Here is a 21,445-nt window from a genome sequence, read left to right on the forward strand (position 1 = left end):
CCCATCCCGGGCTCGGAGTCCAGGCCACCTCCTTCGTGTCCCTGAGACGGCTCGGGGGTGGCAAAGCCCAGCCCACATCGGCGGCAGGACCCGCCAGTCATTCGGCCCCTGGAGAATCACTTGCGAGCGTCGGGGCTCCGCCGGGGGTGGCCACGCTCCGATGTCCTGGCAGCGGCTTTTCTTTGCAGAGTGACCGTGGCCGGCAGATGGACGCGGGGGGCCCCGAGCCCCAGCTGTGCCTGCACCACCCACTGCTGGCGGCCTGCAACTTCCCGCAGGCCTGGGGTGAAGGGGGGCTTCGGGGACGGGGTGCGGGGTCCAGCGCCCGGCCCCTGCCCAGGCCCTTCCTGGCACCCGTCCTCTTCGTGGAGGGTTCAAGGCCGCGGGCTGCCAAGTTTCTGACTGCAGCTCTCCCGTGGCAGCCGGTCAACATCTTAATAGGTCAACGAGCTAAAAAAAAAAAAAAAAAAAGCAAGGGGAGCAAGTGTGCGCAACGAAGTGTTGGCTCCGGGGCCGCAGCGGAGGGCGCAGGTGGGTGGCAGGGGCGCCAGAGACGTTTGGCGTAAGCCAGCCAGGGAAGAGGGACTCCCCGGGGTCAGACACAGGACCGGTGACAACAGCACCGCGCGGGGCGCCTCCTGTCTGTTCATTTGCTCGCTCTGTCCACGAGGCTGCGTGGCCTGCTGCTCTCTGGGGAGAGGCTGTGTTCTGTGGCGCTTCTGGACAGGGCGTGGGGCAGGGGCCCAGCTTCAGGTCTGCTTGTGTGCCTCCGAGGCAGGGAGGCTGGCCTGACCTCGAGCCTCTGCACCCTTCTCTGCGGGGTGCAGGGTGTTGGGAGGATGATGTGGGCCCTGGATTGACTGGAAGCCAGGACCATGCATGTGGGACGAATGTGCTAACGTGGGTTTAGGTGACCCAACAAGTACGTGATGGGCACTGGAGCTGGGAGTGAAGCGGAGAACGGGACACTGATGTTCCAGTGGGATGGGCAGACAGAAGGAGTTGCAAGTGCAAAGGCCCTGGGGTGGGAGAGAGGGTGGTGTGTTTGAGGATGAGCAGGGAGGCCACGAGGCTGGAGGGGAGTGGTTGTGGGGGAAGGGCAGAGAGGGCCGGAGGGCGTGCAGAGCCCGAGAGCCACCATAAGGACTTTGGCTGTCAGCGAGGGAGGAAGGCACGCGGGGTTAATAGAGCACCTACTGTGTGCAGGGTGCTGGGGATCTAAGAGTAGGAAGACAGGCATGGCTGCCCTTAGGAACCCAAGCGGACCTTCCTCTGAAGATCTGTGAGGTTTGCCTCACTTGGTGTCCAGCAGCTCACGCCCATGGAGCAGGTAGAGAAACGGAGGCCAGAGAGGAGGACTCCCATACCTGGGAAGACTGCTGGGGGGTGACTGCTGGCTTCGGGTCTTGCCAGGTGCCAATAGCCTTCCTTGGCAAAGGGGTAACAGCTTCCGTGGTTGCTCGTCTAGGGCGGGAGCCCTGCTTCTTGGGGTCCCCACACCTTCATGAAGAGCACGGTCACTAACTGTCATCCCTTTGAAGTGGGTGCTGCTCTACCTGGCACCTGCCGAACACACAGCGAACGAGGACAAAACAGGAAGATGCCGGAGAGCGTCCCTATGACATCACCAAGTCACTAAAGCCTGCAATGGGGGGCCTCCTGCCCCTGCCCTTACTTTCCCCCAGGCGCCCAGTGTCCACTGAAGAACATAGGCTCCAGGCTACACGGAAGTGGGATCAAATCCCAGCCTGGCCACTTAAGGGCTGTGTGGCCTCGGGCGGGTCACTTACCCTCTCTGTGCGCCAGCTTTCTGCTTCCTACCTGGTTCCTGCCCTACGGGGTTCCGGTCGTAAGACTCGGTGAATCGCCTCAAAGCACCTGGCACATAGCGAACCCTCTAACGTTTGGTTGACCCTGCTTTTCTCCCCTTGCTTTTGCACACAGAGAGCAATTGTGCTGCGTTTCTATTACCGAAATGACAGTACGGTGCTCATCATCTTTTTCTGCCTCAACATACCCATCAGTAAATAGCTCGTGGATGCTGCCCTCGGGGGGAGTGGTGTTCATGAGGATCCTGCTTGTGACCTGAACACTGCTCTGTGTCCAAACCCCATGCCCCCGGCACAGGCTGGGTGGCCCTGTGCTCCCACCCACAGCGGGGACTGGGGGTGGTTGTCTTAATGCAGAAGAGGGTGTGTCTCAGGACCTAAGGTAGGACATCTGGGTGTGCCCTTCCCGTGTCTTCTGCGGGGACGTGTACCAGCAATGTCCCTGAGCCTGGCTGTCCACCGGCAGAGGGGCCAGCGCTCCCGGAGCCCCTGACGTGTGGTCCAGGCCCTCGGAGCACCAGCTGGAGAGGCAGCAATGAGTTTTGATGGATGAGTTCATTGTTTTCTGCAGGGGACTGACGTGAGGATGCCAATTATTTTTCCCCTTCCAAGATCTTTAAACTTTCTGGATCCATCCATCCGTTCCTTTATTCCATAAATATGTATTGACTGCCCTTTATGTTCCTGGCAACTGTTTTAGGTGCTGGGGATATAGTGGTTAACAAGATAGAAGATTCCAAATAGAGACCTCTCCTCCCTCTGGGACACCCAATTAAAAGCTGAGAGATCAAACAAGCAGAAAATAGATGTATAATCTTTCCTCCGATTGAAAGGCCACGGTGGAAAATATGGAAAGGTACGAGGAAGAGGACCCCGTTCCCCAGAGATCATCACTGTCATCTTTCAGCAGATTTTCTTCTGTTCTTCCAACATGTGGGGTTTTAAGTACCTTTAAGACGATTCAGTGTTTGCAGGTTTTTAACTTTTTTTTTTTTTAACTGTAAAGTCAAGCAGATTGGAAGCCACACTGAACAACCATACAGTGTGGGGTGAGTTACTCTACGGTGAACATTCTCGTAGCTCCCCCTGAACGAAGAAGCGAACTTTGCCTCCAACCCTCTAAGCCCCTTTGCGATCCCATCCTCCTCCTAAAAGGAAGCGTCCCTGCCTTTCAAGCAACCGCCGGGGTGGGCTGCCCTAACCTCTGTGGTTTAGTGTTGCCCCTTTGAGAAAATCTGATATGTCTTTCAAATCTCTTTTAACCCACCGTTTCCTCCTCTTCCCCCACCACCTCCTCCCAGAATTTGTTCTAATCAGTAGAAGAACCCAAGAAAATTGACCCGTGGAATTTCCCACGGTCTGGGGCAGTTTAACACGTTCCTTTGTCCTCAGTGTTTTCTGCAACTTGGCAGCTGGTTCACTGGCCATTTAGGCAAAAGCATCAAGTGACTGAGAAGAGAAATTATGGTATTATACTTCTCGGGGTCTTGCTATTTTACTTTGGAATATGACCCAGGGATGGTCCTTCTGGGTGAGTACCCTCAGGTACCATGTACCCTCGCAGGATATAATTTTATATATATATATATATTTTAAAGATTTTATTTATTTATTCATGAGAGACACAGAGAGAGGCAGAGACACAGGCAGAGGGAGAAGCAGGCTCCATGCAGGGAGCCCGACGTGGGACTTGATCCTGGAACTCCAGGATCACGCCCTGGGCTGAAGGCAGACGCTCAACTGCTGAGCCACCCAGGCGTCCTAGATTTTATATCTTAAAAAAAAATAAAAACACAAACAAACAAAAACAACACGGAGGTATAGTTTGCCTACAGTGAAATTCGCCCTCCAGGCTGTACATTTCTATTAGTCTTGACAGAGGCCTCTAACGCCCGCCACGATTCAGATGCAGACGGGCCCATCCCTCCTCCCGTGGGAGGATTCCGAGCTCCTTGTGTCCAGTGACGTTTATGTTGGTTGCATGTCCTTGCTTCGCTGGGCTTCCTGGGAGACTCCTGTTATCTCTTCCTTAAAGCTTCTTTTCCACTCTCCAGATCTTGTCACTTTTCCAGAAATTCTCTTCTTTTGTTGTTTCTAGTTCTCTCTGCATTTTTGGATATTTTCGATTGTTTAGTATTTAAGTTCACGCCTCTTTTGTGGTGTCTCATCTGTTGGGGAGCTCGTCCAGTGTGTTTCTCTTGTCAGACATTATTAGTTTCATCTCCGTAAGTTTGAGCTCTTTTTGAATATATTTTCCATGTATCTCCTTATGCTTTCCCCATCTTCCTGACAATCTAGCAAACCAAGGTACTTGCCTGCATGTTTACCCCTCTTCCTCTCTTTAGATCTCACTCTTTCCCTGGTGGGACCACTCGCCATACAGAAAGGGCTTGTTGTTCATTTCTCCGGCTCTCTGTCTGTCCAGTGTGTATTTATGGAGCACCTACTGCATGCTGGTCACTAGTGGAACAGCGCAGATGACGTGCAGTCTCTGCTCTTCCAGAGCTTTCATTCCACTACGAGGAAATGGAAAACAGATTAGGAAGCAAATGTATAATCAGAAATTGTGATGATGCTATGAAACACAAGAATTTGGGGGAAAATCCACAAAGAGGTCCCGGAGGTGGTGACATTGAAGCTAATCCTGAAAGTGCAGAAGGATCCAATTGTGGGGGCAAAATGAGATTCCAACCAGAGAGGATGGATTGACTGACGGCCCTGGGGCAGGAAATGGGTCTGAACCAAGGCCAGTGGATGGTGTTTGGTGTCGGGAGAGAAGAATAATGAAAGGGAGGTTGGAGCTTCGATTCACAGAGTTTGACCTTAATCCTAAGAATGAAGAGAAACCATGGGAAGTGTTCAAGCAGGAGAGTAAGGCAATAAATTAAATTTCCTGAAGACATCAGTGGCAGTACAGAGGACGGACTGGGAAGTGGGGAAGTGAAACTGGGCTCAGGGAGGGAGTGCCCCTCTTCAGGAGGGAATGCTGGCCTTGTTCAAGGGGCCATGAGCGGGGAGGGATTTGGGATAGTTTTGGGTGTTAGATGAGATGGGTTTGTGGCTTTAGGGGAAGGAAACTTGATTCCATCTTGGGTTTGCCAGTGGTCAGCCGGATGGACCTGGAAATTTCTCATCCCCTTTGCCTTTTCCTCAATTTTCAAACTTGTGATAAAACTTACATAACATAAACTTTACCGTCCAAACCATTTCCAAGAGCCCAATGAGTGCTGTGCAGGCACCACCACCACCACCATCTCTTTCATCTTCTAAAAGTGAAACTCTGTCCACATTAAGCCCCTCTCTCCCTGCTCCTCCCAGCCCCTGGCCAGCACCACTTTACCTTCTATCTACTCTAGGTATTTTGCATAAATGGAATCATATGGTACTCATCTTGTGGTGACTTGCTTGCTTACTTAGCAGAATGTCCTCAAGGTGCATCCATGTGGTAGCAAGTGTCAGCATTTCCTTCCTTTTTAAGGCTGAGTAATATTCTGCTGTATGGATGGACAACAGTTTGGATTTCTGTGTGCCTTGGCACCTGACAGGTGTGCTTCACGTGTTTCATGAATGAATGGGAAGGTGCCTGAATGGAGAATGGACAAGTTTTGGGGTGGACCTATCCATGGATGATGGATGGGTGGAAGGATGAATATGGGCAGATGGATGGGTGGGTGGGTAGATGGATGAGTGCATGCATGGGTGGGCGGACACATGAATGGATGATGGCTGATTGGGTGGATAGAATCAATAGGCAGGTGAATGATGATAAATGGGTGGATGGAGTGGTGACTATATGTGTATGATAGATGCATGGATAGATTGATGCCAAATAGCCCTTCTGCAAAAGACATTTCCTAAATGGCTCTTTCTACAGCTTCCCAAATGCGGTGGTATGAGCCACAGATGGAGGGAGAGTGCTTGGCTTGATTCTAGGCAGTGTAGGATAGAGAAGAGTTCTCGAACCAGAGGCCTGGAGGCCATAGTCAGCCTGCAAGTGGTGAATGCTTTCATCAAATTAGTTGTCAACTCTGAAAGTGAGGTTATTTCCCACAAAAAATTCAGATTTCCTGACTCTCCTGGGAACTTTGTTGGCTCTGGCCTCAGTGGGCTCACATTTCTGCCTGAAAACAAGTAGCTAGAGCTGAATGGCAGACATTTCCCCTGGGGGGCCGGGACCACTCCATTCCTTGATTCCCCAGCATGTCCACCCTCCTGCCTCTTTCATTTTGTATTCCCAACAGAGTTAGCCAGCCTTGGCGAGGTGGGTTTGAGGGTCAGAGGGGCCTGGGTCAGAGTTTAACTAACCCCTTCCGAGTCTCTGTGTCCTTTAGGCACATCACTTCCCCTCCTCGTCCTGCTTGAGAGGCAGTGGGAGAATCAGCTTTTGCTAAAGAGAATCCATCACGCTGGCTTCCCATCCTTGCTTTGCCACAGGTTCCACAGCTGAGATATGGGATGATGACCACGGTGGGGGCTCGAATTACTAAAACGTGTCGAAGGCCTTACCTGTGTCAGCCGGCGAATCCTTCAGTGGGGTCGGCAGCGCTGTTACCCTGCTACATGAGGGGACTCAGCCCTCCCAAACCCACCCAGCCAGGAAAGGGCTGAGCCGGGATCCGAGCTGAGTCTTCTGTTCCCAGAGTTTCTATCTGCTTCCTACAATAATGTGCGTGAAGCGCTGAGCTGAGGCCCCCCTGGGCAACCCGCGGCTCCCCTTCATTGTGCATTTGCTGACAACCTTGGGACAGGCAGTGCGACCCCGGGGTCTCTTCTTTGTGGAACATCCCGACGTAGAATCTCTGGCATGTGATTCTTCCTCTCTGGTCCAGCTCCAGGCGCCTGGTTGCTGGGCTGTCCCGTTCCCACACAAAGGGCCTGGTGGGCGCTTGAGCAGCATGTCAGAGCAGAGGCCTGTGTTCCCAGCTCCGGGAGCCCCAGGGACTGGCCGGCACTTTGGACGCCGCCCAGCTTCAGAGCACTTCCCAGTCAAATGCGTCCAGCTGACTGTGTTCCCAGGGGACAGTGTCTTTCCCACGGCCACACAGGCCCCTGGAGAGGTCTTGGCCACCAGCTCTAAGGTCCTCCCGACTGGCCTCTTGCCCTCCTTGGGAGGGAGCAGGACAGGAGTGAGAGCCCGGGACATGGGGCCCCGGGAGACCTGGGTTTGACTCTGGGCAAATACCTTCTCTTGTCCGAGCATCACTTTCTTCATCTATAGGTTGGGTGGATAATACTTTCCCAGGGGCCTCCACACACCTTCCTGCCAACCAGCCTCCAACTGCATCTCCCCTGGGAAAGGCCCTTAAATTCACATACCTGGCCCTGTGTGACTGGTCAATCACGGGCTCTAGAGTCTGCGAAGTTATTGGGCCTGTAATTCTCTTCTGGGCCCCAGGAACCAGACTCTGTGTGCCTATCAGGCCTCATCCTAAAAGGCCCCTCTTTGATGATGCTTCCTGCCGGTGAAACAAGGCCGGCTTGCTTCAGAAAGGGTGTATGTTCTTGGGGTACAGCTTCTGGGCAGACCATGAAGAAAAGGAAATGTCACGTCTTCTGCTGTACTTATAGGAACGAGATGGGAAGGAAATAAAATCAATCCCCCAAACATGATGGGCGTTATATAAAGTTAGGGCACGAGGTCCTAAAATGGAAAAAAAAAAAAAAACCTAATGACTAGACAAAAATATTGCACACATTTCAGGTCAGGTTAAGCCTTGGCGATGAGAGCCATCAGATGGCCAGAGAAGGAGGGAGCTTCACCGAGAAACCTTGGGTGTTTACCCCTGACCCCACTGCATGTTAACTTCAAGTATTAATAGGGCTGCCCAAACAAAGAGTCTTAAGACGAAAGGCCACCAGCCACTCATCTGTGTTTGGTATCAAATAAAAATAAAAGGACATTTCTCAAAGAACGTGTTGCCTGTCCGTTTCAAATGGACGGATGAAGAAGACATAAAAGTGTGGACTTCTTGGGAAGACCCTGGAGGCCCTCCAATCTCGTCACGGAGTTAACATGCTTTCCCTCCACCGGGGGAAGCATCGTGTGTATGTCGTGGGCATAAGTGCCTATTCCAGAAAGGTGGCTGTAAAAATTCTAGCAAATGTCCGGGGCGTCCTTGCTGGCAACCCTACTGCAGCCTCTGGGGAGCGGGAAAGGCTGCCCCTGCCTCAAAAGAGGTCACATGCAATGGTGGCTGTGGCCCCGTCCCTACCCTGGGGGGTGGGTATCTGAAGGGGGCAGGATGCCTCCTTGTGGGAAAGTCACTGACTGTGGGTACGACATTCTGGGGACCCTTCCAAAGAGGGGGCCAGAGCTACTCAAACTTTGAAAAGAAATCACACCAGAAGAAGGTTGAAACCATGTGAGTAATTTCTGAATGATGATTCACATGGCTTTGTGTAGGTAGTTGTGACTGTGACAGTGTCCCTGGGGCAAGGTGACAGTCCCCAGGTGTTCATTCAATCTCTCACTCGGGTGTCACAGTGGAGGTATTTTGTAGGTGTGACAAAGTCCACAATCAGGAGACTTTAAGTAAGGCAGACTGTCCTGGAGCCTCTGGGTGGGCCTGGTCCAATCAGTTGAAAGGCTTTACGAGCTGGGCTCAAGCTCTCTGGTGAAGAAGCAATTCCGCCTGTGGACAGTGGCCTTGGTCTGTGCCTGAGGATCCCAGCCCTTCCCAACAGCCTGTGTCACGGATTCCAGACCTGCCTAGCCAGCCCACACCTTGCAGTAAATCCCTTATTTGTCTCCTACTGGCTCTTTTCTCACTCTCTCTCTTTTTTTCTTTGAGATTTTATTTATTTACTTGAGAGAGATAGAGAGAGGGCATGAGCGGGGGTGGGGGGTGGGGAGAGGGAGAAGCAGACTCCCCAGTGAGCAGGGAGCCCAACGCAGGGCTCAGTCCCAGGATCCTGGATTCATGACCTGAGCCCAAGGCAGACGCTTAATGGACTGAGTCACCCAGGAGCCTCCCCTATTGCTTCTTTTTTGTAGTTAAAATGATGACTGATACAGTAATAAAGGGGCAACAGAAAAAGAAAGATCTTTTTAGGGACCTTTTGAGCTGTGTCCTAAAATTTTCAGCTAATCACTGATTTTGAAACAAGCCGGGTCATTCCCTACTAAGCTCTCCCCATCTTGGGGCCTTGCCCTGGCTGGCCCCTCAGAGACGACGGCTCGCCCAGGGGCTGGCTCCCACGTGGCTGGAACACTGCCCTACGCAGGTACCCCACCTGCAGGGCCTGGGGGCAGGGGGCGGGGCGCTAAAGTGGCCCTTCCCTCATCCTCACCCTCCGGATCCTCCAGGATGTTTCTTGCTCTGCACTTGTCTTCCCCTTATTTGATATTATTCCTGCTTCCTGGTTTATCATTCACTCCCCCTTCCCTCTTAGCCTTGAAGGCCCTTGGATCTTGCTTGTTCTCTTTCCTGCTCTATCCAAATAGCTTGTCCCGGAGTAGTGCCCAGTAACAACAGTGGGACACGCAGACGGGTAAATAAATGAAGGAGCTGGAGGCTGAGTGGCAAGGGCTGGGGACGACGCCCCGCCTTCTCTCATCCCAGTTCCTGCTTTTGCCCCTTGCTCCCTGGGGAAGAGTTCAGCATGGTGTGGCCTGCCCTCCTGCTCCAGAGGCTGCCCCTGGGACCTTGAACCCAGAGATATCTTGGAGGGAACACAGGGCTGCCTCTCCCCAGGGCCTGGCTGGGCTCCAGCACATCCCGCCCTGGTCACTGGGCACTGGGCCTTCCTCCAGTTCATGTGATTCCCATAGCAAATGTCTTGTCTGCAGTAGGATGCCAATGGCTTGGGCCCCAGAATGTGTACAACCAACTTGTTCTGATGGGGACGCCTCGTTTTATGTTGAAACAGTGGGGTGGACATGGCAGGAGAAAAGAGTCTGGCCCAGCCCAGGAAGTGCTTCAGTGGACTTGAACCTGGTTCCTGGCCTGGGCTCCGAGGTCAAGAGTCAGGCTGGGAATGCAGTAAGCTCAGAGCCTTGCAGACATTGCAGGGGCTGGAGCCAACCCTTCGCTGAGCCCGGGCTGTGTGTCCAGGAGATTTTTATTCCTCAGCCCTGGAAGCTTCTTGAGAACATGTCCCATTGTCACTCCATGCCGAGAGCACACATCCTGTAGTAATAGAAATAGTCCTGCAGAGCCGTCCGTAAGCTCTCACCAGGTCTCAGCGCACCCCCAGAGCCTGGTGGGAGGGTTTCATTCCTGGGGTGCAGAGGATGAAGATGAGCCTCTGAAAGGTGAACAGACACCGTGTCCAATGCTGGCAGTGGGTACGGTGGCCCAGGTATTCTGATTCTGTGGGTAGGGGGACAGAGTTACTTCACATGAGGCGAGGGGCTTTGTGGGACCTCCCAGAGAGCTCTACATGCACCCCTGCTCTGGAGGGGGGCTCAAAGGACTCATTTCTGATGGGGTCAGGTCAGCCCAGTTTGGGGAATTGAGGCTACATCTGGGAAGTGACAATGGTCCATGCTGTGTGGGTCCTGGGCACCAGGAGCCTGCAGACCCTGGGAAAGAAGGCTCCTTCCAAGACAGTGGTCTCGGGGTCCTGCCAGGGCCAGCTATGAGAGGCCCTGGTCACCACCCCGGAGTCTTAGTGCGTGTGTGCAGGTGCCCACCCCACCCCTGCCCCCAGGGAGCCCCGTCCTCCGTAGGCAGCTCCTCACCTCGCTTTGCCTCTGGGCCCAGGGTGGGGGGGATCCCTTGTCGCAAGCAGCCAGCTCACTGCAGGCCCACGGGGAGCAGATTCCTATGAAACCAAAGAGCTGAGTTCTGATCATTGCCCAGGCCTGGACTTTCACGATTGCCGAGTGAGACCATTTGTGGCTACGCTGAGCAGGGCTGTCTGCTGCTGGCAGGTCCAGCAAAGTCACTGTCATGGCCTGACTCCCCACCCGGTCGGGGCAACACTGTCCCAGTGGACGCGGGCAAAGGGCCAGGGCTCCACAAAACGAGGTTGGTTCCACGACTAACGTCACGCATCTGCACACTCTGTCCGCGCAGCCCCCGACGGGCTCCCCGAAGGCAGTGCACACGGCTTTCCCACCCACCCTGCCCGCACCTCACCCCGTGCCTGGCGCATCACAGGCCTTCAGAAGGATGTGCGGAGGAAACTGGGAGAGGTGATGTCCGTCGGGTCTGCAGGTGTGGACTATCTTGGAGGGAGCGGCGTCCTCACTGTGGGTCATCGCGGGACCAAGCCAACCCTGGGGCAGGAGCTATGGGCTACACACGAGGCTGGGGGCGGGGGTCCCGCTTCCCCCCAACTTCCTGCCGATTCATCCAGGTGGGTCCCCACCCTGAGTGCCTTTGGTGGGGGACCGGGATGCCTCCGGCCGCAGGGAGTGGGATGGAAGGGCCCCTGTGCTGGGAGATGGCCTCTGGGCCGCTCCCTTCCTGCCTCCACCCTTAGGCGGCACTGGAACTTCTCTGTCCTCCCCGCACTCTCCGTCCCGCCTTGCGCATCGCTGATTGCCTTCTATGTGCCAGGGCTGCCGCTGGCCCTTGGGTGATCCATCTGCTGAGCCAACGAGGCTAGCTCCTTCCCTGGGGACACCGTTCTGGGTGTCGAGGTGCAGTGGTGAGCAGCCAGGAGCCAGTGGGGGCGTCGCAGGGGAGGCCTGTCTAGGCGGAAGGACCAGTGCATCTCAGGGTCGGAAATCAGGCAAGTGTGAGCAAGAGCAGAGGGGAGATTTGGGGTCAAATAATGAAGGGCTTTGGGTGAAGAATTTTTATTCTTTTTCTTAAAAAGGTTTTATTTATTTTGAGAGAGAGAGAGAGAGAGAGAGTGCGCACAAGCAGAGGGAGAGGGAGAAGCAGACTCTCCACTGAGCAGGGAGCCTGACTCTGGGCTCCAGCTCAGGACCCTGGGATCATGACAGGCAGATGCTGAACCGACTGACCCACCCAGGCGCCGCTGATTTTATTCTAAGTGCGGCAGGAAGCTGCTCAGAACTTGAAGCAGGAGAGCAACGAAACACAGATTTTTTTGAAAAAAGGCATTGTTTGTTTGCAAGGAAGCCTACTCTGAGCCGGAGACAGAGCCGGGCCCTGCAAGGGGGCAGCAAGCAGGTCTGTTCTCATGCCGGGGGTGTCTCCGAGATCCGGCTCTTCACAAGGAGGCCGCACTACTCCCTCCCATCTGGCTTCCCTCAGGGGCCCTCCTAGGGGAGAGGATGTTGTCATCGTTTCCCTTTGGGGGTGGCCTCCGGAGGGGACCAACCGGCATGACCTCCCATTGACCCATCTTCTGCCCAAGTCCATGGCTGTTGGGTTGTCTGAATGGCCAAGAGATGAACTCATCGCCACCTCCTGCAGGGCTACTGTCTGAGCGTGTCTGCGGCTTAGTCAAGGGACAAGCACACTGTGTTCCAGGGCTGGGCCCGCCAACATCCTTGATGAGTAACTGGGACAGTCAAGGGGACGGGGAAGTGGCGACAATGCCACTATTGTTCTTTTGCTCCAGAGCCCCGGAGCACCGGGTCTGCACGGCCGGCTGGGCTGGGCTGGCAGCCACAGCTGCTGGGTGAAACGACCGGCAGCCTGGTCAGCGCGGCAGGAGGCGAGGGGGCAGGTCCAGCTGCCGGGGGGCACCACCTCCGCAGGCCCACCAGAGGCTCACAAAGCAAACATCTCTTCTTGTCTGCAAACCACAGAGTTCCTTTCTGCAAAAGGACTGGGCGTGTAGGCTCGGGGGAGGCCATCTGGATTCATTTGTACATTCATTCATTCTTTCCTTCTTCTTTCAATAATCATCCAGCCCTTTTGAGCACTTTACCGAAATACAAAAATAAGCAGTCAACGCTTAAGTGACATACATTTTTTGGGCCAACAGACTGACTTCATTATGACACTGAATCCTCGCAATGTAAGAAGCCTGGGGCTGGTGACTGGGCTTGGCCTCTCTCCGCCTCTCCCGATGGTCTGGCCTTGGGCAGATTCCCGCCCTCACCTCTGTGACATGCATCAGAGTGCAGGGATATTGCATACCTTATTCGGTTTTTATTCGCAGACATAGAAACAAAAGTAGACCCATAGAGGGTCTGAATAATTTAATTAATAAATGCAATCCTATCGATGGATCAAAAAAATGAAAAGATAGAGAATATATTTTCCCTTCTGTGAGTATCTATGGGACAATTAAAAAAAAAGCCACAAACAAACCCTATAACCTCAATACATCCCCCCAAAAAAATAATGTAGAGACATATTTTGACCATAACATTGAAAACCTGTCATAACTAATGAAAACAAAATCCAAAAGAAGTATTTGTGATTCATCCGCTTTGGGAGACTGTTAGGCGTCTCCGGTAGGTCTGGAGATGAACAAACGTCTGCCCCCTGACCCCACAACTTCTCTCCGACGTGCTCACACCCAGAGAAGCACGGGCACGTGCTCCCAGAAAGCAGTAACGTGCTGAGCTGCTCATACAGGGCAGAGCCTTCAGGGCCCTCGCCGTGGCAGTTTGAGGCCAGCCGTGGTGGGAGGGTTTACACCGTGGAGATTGGCAAACACCAATCTGGGCTCGTCGTCCGAGGAGTATTTGCCAGCACACTACCTTCCAAAGGCCTCCAAGAGAATGGGCATCATATCAGTGATTGATCATCACCCTGAACGGATGCACCTGGCTGTTCATCGGGGGCAGAAGCATAGAGAAATCAGGCTATCTATGCATGAATCAGAACACTCCGCAGCAGTGAAAGTGAGCGCACACCCACCGCACACAGCAGAATGGATGAATCTCACAGACACGGAAGGATTTGCATTTGGGGGGCTCCATTTATGGGAAATTCATAAGCAGACGAAACTAGTCCACGGTGTTCGATGTCCTGATAACGGTTATTCCTGGAGGGGCGGGGGTGTGGGGCGTGTCTGGAAGGGGCACCAGTGGGTTTTCAGAGGGGATGGGAATATCCCATCCCTGCGTCCAAGGGTTGGCCTCATGCCGTACGTCTGCGTGGTGAAGACTCATTGAGTTGACATTTACGGTTTGATGTGTTTTTGCAAGTATGTTAATCTTTGAGAAGAAGTGTACTAAGAATATAAGACTTATAAATAAAATAAAGCACGAGAAGCCAAAAAAAAAAAAAACCTATCTCCTAAATAATTCTCAGGCCAAAGAGAAAACCAAAAGGAAGCTGGAAAATATGATTTGTTCTGCGATATTAATCATTGCAGGGTGGCTCCGAACAGTAAAAAAATTGAGTACCATCCAAGTGCTTCCAAGAGGAAATTGGGTAAACATATCATGGCACCATCCCGCAGTGGAATATTATACAGTTATTAAAATTACATTGAATGTTACAGAAACATGTTTGATGATGTGGAGAGGTTCATGACGTATTATTAAGTGGTTGCAATTGTTTTTTTAAAACATGCATTTTATATAAGGAAGAATAAGTAGATGCAAATACATCAAAACATTAACCATTATCTCTGGATAATGGAATGACAGGTTACAAAATTATATCTTATTCCTTTTTTTTTTACATTTTCCAAATGCTCTGTGAGCGTGCATTATCACTGTAATCCCCCCAAAGTTTATTTTAAACAAGATAGCTTTATTATTATTATTATTATGGCACCTAGGAGGTGCCTCAACGAAATTGAATTCTCAGTGGATGTTTGTTGAATGACTGAGTGATTGGTTTCTATAAATTTTTTTTTTATTTATTTATGATAGTCATACAGAGAGAGAGAGAGAGAGAGAGAGAGAGAGAGAGAGAGGCAGAGACACAGGCAGAGGGAGAAGCAGGCTCCATGCACCGGGAGCCTGACGTGGGATTCGATCCCGGGTCTCCAGGATCGCGCCCTGGGCCAAAGGCAGGCGCCAAACCGCTGCGCCACCCAGGGATCCCGAGTGATTGGTTTCTAGAGTGTTTTCTGAATACTGTGACAGAAGACAGGGGACAGGGACATTCTCATGGAGGATGTGGGGGAATGGCAGTGAGTAATCCCTGTTCATGGGAGAAGAGTATGATAAAGAGGATTGGGGCCTGGGAGACTCAGAACCCCTGGGGTTCCAGATGGTGGTATACTTCATCCGTTTGCATTTAATAAGTAATAACTTATGGGCAGAGACTGAGAGAGTGCTTGCTGGAAGAGGCCGGGAGGGTCTGCTGTTCAATATTCGGAAAATTTGGGAGCTGCTTCTTGAGCCACCGATGGCCTGTAATCAGCCGCTGCGGAGCCCTGACGCCCCGGGAATTGGTAAATGCTACGAACCAGGGGGTTCCTCGCCCTTTGCTCTGGAGAGCTGGCTTACCAGCACAGCCCTGGATTTGCTGTTCATAAAATCATTGCAGCACTCAACACAAAACAAAACAAAATAAAAAACCCTGCTAATCCTGGTGAAGGTCAAGGTATAAGACGTATGATGCACACACCCTGCTTCCAGCTGGCCGCGACGGCTCCGCCACCCTGGTAGAGATCTCCTGGAGAGCTGGCCTGGGTCGTGGGTCTAGTGGCCCTTTTGCACATTGGAGCTCCCACCCGCCAGCACTTCCGTGGATGGGAGACCCCACTTTCTAGCCCCAGCACCCTACCCTTCCGACGTCTTGCCCCATGCCCAAACCTGCCCAGAGTCAGTTACTGTGGTTCATCTGCTGAGATGGTCGTGAGGGTGTGCATGGGTCCAGACCATGGTGCCACCACCTTTGTGGTGCCACCACCTTTGGCCTGAGCCCCTCTTCTCTGCAGTTTGTGAAATTTTGGGGGGAAAACAATGGTGGATGAAAGCCCCCCAACCAACCACCGAGGAAAGATAAACTGCAGGAGAAGTGACCAACCACCCTGCACACGGTACCTTCCTTTCAAGCTGAATCTCAAGTTAGCTGGGAGGCCCGAGGAAGACGCTTCTGAGAGAGAGGAGCCCTCTCCTCCCTGCACCTCCCTCCTCCCCTCCCCTTTGCTCCCCTTCTTCTCCCCTCCTCTGCCCTCCTTTCCCTTCCTCTCCTGTCTCTCCTCTCTCTCTCTCTCTCTCTCTCTTCCTCCCTTCTTTCCTTGCCTTCCAGCAAACCACAGTTATCCTGTGCTCTGTGCTGGGTGGGCTGGGCCTGCTGGGGGTACAGCCCCTCCCGGCCCCTGCACCCCACGACCTGACATGTACTCATCATGAGGAGGTGAAATCAGAAGGGTGACCAGAGTGTCGGCTCATTCTTCTCCTACCTCCTGGAACATTCTTCTCCTACCTCTCCCAACCCCCCCACCACCTCTGCTTTCAGCTGGGCTACTCTCGTTCTTCCTTTAGGGCCGCCTTGCCAAATGCACTGATTTTTATGCCTTGAAGTCTTAACAATAACAGCCCAAAATATCTGTTGAGCGCCTATTATGTGCCAGACTTACATGAGAAACGAGAAATCCTTTTCTAGTTTTCTTTAGGCTCTTGCCCCAAAGCACCTCAACTTCCCTCCTTCTGGCACCTTCTGCATGCCTCTCCTGGGCTTACATAGAGCCTGTTGCATGGTGGGAGCTCAGTGTATATCGAGGGGCTACTACATTCTGCTTCTGTAAGTCACTCACTGAATCTTTACCCACAGTCACCATCGACAGCCCCGTGCCTGCTGAAAAGATGTGGATTTGCCTCCCCCGAGGGTCTGAGACAATTTTTTTTCTTCCCCCAACCTTCCTTCTTCAGCTCTATCTTCCCAGAAAATAACATTTTCCAACTTGATTATCAGATGCCATTTTTACCTTTGATCAAGGCTAAAAACCACAATCGAGATGTATCGATGTCATAATAAAATGACACTAATTTACTTAGCACTTCACGTGTACCAGGGTTCATTTATCTGAACAGAGCTTTTTAAAGTCTCAAAATCAAAAAAATATGTTTTGCTCCTGAAATTTCCGTGCTCAGCAGTCACTAACGCAGCCATTAATTGTCAAGACCTCCAAGCTCTGACCCACTTAGCAGACCGATGCAGTAGAATGCCAGCTTCTCACACATTCCCGAATATTCTGGTCTTGAGACCAAGCTCCTGGCAGGTAGGGCGACCGCAAATGCCCCATCCTTTATCTGGACGGCATTGGGCTGGCAACTACTCACATTTCCAGGGTAAACCAGAATATTGTTTCAGGAAGTGGCGTTCTTTTCTCCAAGTAGGGGGATTTGGAGAAGGAGCCCTCACGGGAGAGCTGGGCCAGGAAAACCCGATGGCTTCCCAGCGAAGCAAACATCAGTCGCCGAGTGGAAGGGATCCAACCGCCACGCCAAGAAAAACTGCCACCTCTGAGACGTGCAGCCAAAATCCACCTTCTGCAAACAGTCTGTGTGATTCTGTGTGGTTCTGGCCAGTGAGCTGGAGGCTTTGTTTGCCTTCAGAGAATTAATCCAACTGCAGTGGGTCCCTGGGCTCTGAGCACCGGACCCAGAGGGGGTGGGAGGGACCATCTTGAGGGACCTGGCTCCAGACTTTTCGGCCAGGTGGGTTTCCTGGGAGCACAATGGCCATTTTGCTTCTGGAAGACGCACAGCTTCTCCACCCCAAGTTGGCCAAGCAGGCCCCAGCTCTCAGGCCCCATCTTTGCAAGCAGCACCACCCAGACTTGTTTCTTTATTAATTATTAATTAATAATGAGCCAGTCATTTCCTTGCCTCCATCACCACCTGCCATCTGTAGCCTCAGCAAGGGTGTTACTCCGCGTGACCAGTGGTCACACTCTCAGGCTTTCCACCGCACCACCCGGGGTGGAACCTGCCCTGCGCTTCCAGCTGTGTGATCGCAGCATGATGGTGAACCTTCCTGTTCCTTGGTTCCTCGTTTATAAAATGGTGACAGTGATGATATCTGACATCTGGGCTGAGCTCAGGATTAAATATAATACTTTGCATAAAACCATTAGCATTTGGTGCTGGAAGGCAGGGTAATGGCAAGTGTGGGCTCTTGAAACATATGGCAATGTCCCACTTTTCTCTCTCGACCCTTTGTCACTGCCTCGACCCATCCTGCTCCGGGGCCGGGGGGGGGGGGGGGGACCAGGGGACAGCTTCTGATGTGGCTCCCCGCTTCCTCCCCAGCCCCTGAAACCCGTTCTGCAGGTTTCAGCCAGAGGGAACTTTACAACATTGCCTTAGTTTCCAAGACTGCCGTTCAAATTATCACAAACTTGGTGGATTGAAACAACGGATATTTATCCTCATATCATTCTGGAGGTCAGAGTCTGAAATCAAGATGCCAGCAGGGCTGTGCCCCCTCCAGAGGCTCTAGACCCCCATTCCCTGCATTCCTGTGGACTCATCTGCTCGTTCCTGTGATAGACAATGATGGGTCCTGGAGGGGTGGGGGCGGCGGTGAGACCTGTCTGGGGTGCTGCTTGGCCACGGATGCTGCAAAAACGGTCAATAATAGTCGTGAGCACTGGGTGATATGCTACATGTTGGCAAATTGAACTCCAATTAAAAAAATAAAATAATAAAATAATAGTCATGCGGAAAATACAGTCAGAATGGTACCCAGTGGCCAGACCAGGTGTGCCTTACAGGTCAGGATAGGGTATAGATTATATTCTAATTGTGATGAAAAATCCCTGCAGGTTTTGAGCGAGGAGCAAAAGATCCCACTTGTACCCTACAAAGGTCTCCCTCACGTAGGGTTCCTGAATTTAACAAATAGAAATGCGAGGTGCCCGGTTAAGTCTCAGTTTCAGATCAATAACCAATAAATTTTTAGCATAAGTGTGTCCCAGTGTAGCCCATACCTGTGCTAAAAATTTATTCGTTATTGATCTAAAACTCACATTCAACTAGACATCCTGTATTTCGTGCAGTGAGCTCGCTGCGGCTGCTGCACGGAGAGAAGGTCCGAGGAGGACAAGGCCGGAGACTAGACACCACGAATCTGGGCTGTGCCCAAGGGAGCAAGAGTGGTGTCAGTACGGATGGAGAGAAGGGAACCGACTGGAAAACGTTTTAGCAACACCTCACATTATTACTGCTTTATCTGTATTTATCTGTCTAATAACCATGTCACTATGCCCACTACACAGATGAGGAAACAGAGGCAAGAGAGTAACTAGCTGATTTGTGCAGGAGTCAGGGCTCGACCCAGGTCCCAAGGGCCTAGTGCTAACTATTGGACGCCACTGCTTGTGTGGACGGGATCTGGCCCCCGCCTCACCGCAGCCTCCTACCGGGTCCCCGGCGCTGAGGCCCCAGCTGTGATGAGGAGGGGGTGCGGGCAGGGGCCCTTCCCGGGAGTGATGAGGGCTGCCCAGGGCAGGGGCCGCAGGGTGCGGAATGGAGAGCGGGAGCTCCGTGCTCCTGAGACTTGGGGACACAGACGTTGCCCTTCAGAACTCAGCCGCCCGCCGTGCCTGCATCCTGGAAAAGAGGCCTGTGGAAAAGCTCCCAGGACACGCAGAAACCCGAGAGCCTGGGAGGGACCCCCCGTCTCCCCCAACCCTGCAGGTAGGGTCGTGGCCAGCCGGGTGGCCCCGGGGAGCCCTCTGAGCCAGGCCGGGACTCCCGCGGTGTGCACGCAGGTCACCCGGGATGGTTAGGGACCCACAAACCTGCCTCTGTAACCTGCTCCTAGGCGAGGCCTATGCTGCAGCAAGGAGCAAGGCGGTAGGTCAGCGGCTCTCACAGCCCCGGTCCGAGACCAGCCGCCTCCGTGTCACATGGGACTCGAGACAAGTGCCGATCTCGGGGTGCACTCTGGGCTTCCCCATCAGGGTGTGTGGTGCAGGCCCTGCAGGTGAGGCCGATGCTCTCTGAATCGAAGAACCACAGCTGTGGGGGACCCTCTGGGAGTGCCTACAGCTGGGATGGAGGAGGGGCTGGTGGGGGTGGGGGTGCAGGCCCCAATGCCCCCCAACAAATACGCCCAGTCCCAGAGCCTCTCCCATAGGCAACCGTATGATGCAACCAGGCCAGGGAGCAGGAGAAGGGGAGGGAGAGACAGAGAGGAAGGTGGCACCTCCAGACAGTGTCCCCCAAAGCTCTGCCCTAGGGAGGTTCCCAGGAAACCGTCCATCTGTCCATCTAGCTGGTTACCTAGTCAAGACTTGGGGGGTCACACTAATCCCTCTACGGGAGACTTGGAAACCATGGAGTCCCTGGCCTCCCACCCTCCCTGCAGGGAAGAGGGGCCTCAGTGAGGGGCCCTCCCACAAGCCCCTGCAAGGCGGTGCTGTTCTCCCATGGGTCCCTGCGTTTGAGCATCTTGCCACTGCCTCCCGCCACTTGCATCTGGGACCCTTGGTGGGCATGCTGGGGGCCGTTTCTTCTCTTCCTTTGTTCACTTGTATCAGATGAGCAGTGTCACCTTGGCATCCAGTCTCACAATTGGGTCACATTCAAATAAACAACCAGCTGAGGGGCAGAAATAATTGCGAAGCAATTTCGATTTTTGCTGAAATCTGTCAAAAAATGCTCAAGAAGCTTCCATTCTTGATGTACACTGCCACTCGGTAGCAGACTCTACCCCAGAGGCTCCCGGCCCTGGGCTGGGCACCCAGGTGGTCCGGTGCAGAATCCCGAGAGGTGGGCATGCCCTCTGCTGAAGGTCCTAGGTGTCCCCAAGGCGCAGCCAGGTGTGAGAATGTCCCTGAATTCCCTCCCAGCCCGCCCTCCTGTCACTCCCTCCGTGTCCCCTCTAGCTTGTGCTTCTCTTCATTCCCTCTTTGCTCCTCTGCCTTCCCCGTCACTCGTGAATCCTGTTTCTAGAACAAGGACCAGAAACGAGCTGGCAAAGTCAGAGTTCTTCTTGACACATAGAAGAAAGGACACGATTTGTGGATTTGCCTATTGATTTGGGGGCACACACTGGTCTCCCCACATGCCAGGCACTGTATGAGGCCCACGAGGGCAATGTTATTGAAACAGGAGGATGAGGAAGGGCTGTGGTCGGAGGCAGGCAAATGCAAGGTGGAATCAGACCATAGGAACGGTGGTCAATGCTAAGTGCCAGCCCCCTGCCGGATTCTGCTCTCAGTCGGCAACGTGGGTTAACCTGTTCAGTTCTCAGAACACACCTGTGGGTTAGCTACTGATGTGAACTCTCATTTTGTAGAGGATGAAACCACAGAGCAGACAGGTAACTCGTTTGCCCAGGGCCACACAGCAGGTAAGAGATAGAGCCGGGATTCTAACCAGGGACTTCTGGAGTCCAGAGTCGGGCTCTCATCCATCGTGCTATCCTCAGAGAAGGCTGTGGGGCGAGAGTGATGGGATTTTGAACAGCCTGGGAAAGCGTGCTAGGGCGCCAGCGAAGGCTTCCTGGGGAGGCAAAGCCTGGGCTGAGTTTTGAAAGATCAAATGTTTCATCAGGGTTCCTCTGTCTCCGTCACATCTAGGATCTAGGCAGGACGTGAGGGTCAAGGGGAAATACCCAGATGGATGTTTCCTGATGGTGATTTGAATAAGGGGAAGGAAACATAAACATCGAGATCAACAACAACAATGACAACGACGGCGACGACGACAACAAAACCCGAGGAAATACGCTGACACACGCAACTTCAAAGTTGAGCAGTTTGGCAGCCTTCAAGCCCTGTTGCATCTAGGGGGTCATTTGACAACAGGAGACTTGACTCTTCTCCCACAAACTCTAGGCTTTTCTTATTTTTATTTGGTTTCATTCCAAAGCAGGCTGGGT

This window comes from Vulpes lagopus, chromosome 18 (assembly GCF_018345385.1).
Source record: "Vulpes lagopus strain Blue_001 chromosome 18, ASM1834538v1, whole genome shotgun sequence".
Classification (NCBI taxonomy): domain Eukaryota; kingdom Metazoa; phylum Chordata; class Mammalia; order Carnivora; family Canidae; genus Vulpes; species Vulpes lagopus.